Genomic DNA, 619 nt, shown 5'->3' with positions numbered 1-619 from the left:
CGCCACCCCCACAAAAAAATATCTGACTACGAGTTATGAGATAATAAGTCATAATTATAAAATAGTAACTCATAATAATAATATACTAAGTAATAATTATGCGATAGTAAGTCATTATTTTGACATCTGTATCACATTAATCCAATGTGCACTTTGCATCAGGCCCTTCTCAACTTTCAAGGGTAACCTTATGTATATCCTATTGTTGATCACACGTGTGTGTCTCTCTCTCTGTGTGTGTGTGAGAGAGAGAGTTTGTGGTGGTATTTTTCCATATTAATGTATTTATGTTTATGTTTATGTTGAAGTGAGTTGGTGCCTGCTTGGTGACATCAGATTTAAAGACAATTTTCACAATTTAGGGATCTGATCAGTATTTCTGATGTAAATTGCATGCTATAGAAGGTTTCAGACACATCTTTTAATTTGTTTTTGAGAAACTTGCCCCAACAGCAATTTACTTCCTGGGCCTCATTCAGGAGATACAGGGCATCCAAAAATAATTAACAAAGGCTCCAAAAACACCCAAATACATATTTTTTTCAGACTGAAAAGCTCTCTGTATCATGATGCAGGTCTTTAGATGTTGTACACGTGAAATTGTGTCATGCCAAACTTT

This window comes from Oncorhynchus mykiss, chromosome 2 (assembly GCF_013265735.2).
Source record: "Oncorhynchus mykiss isolate Arlee chromosome 2, USDA_OmykA_1.1, whole genome shotgun sequence".
Lineage (NCBI taxonomy): Eukaryota > Metazoa > Chordata > Actinopteri > Salmoniformes > Salmonidae > Oncorhynchus > Oncorhynchus mykiss.
This window is presented reverse-complemented; position numbering follows the sequence as displayed.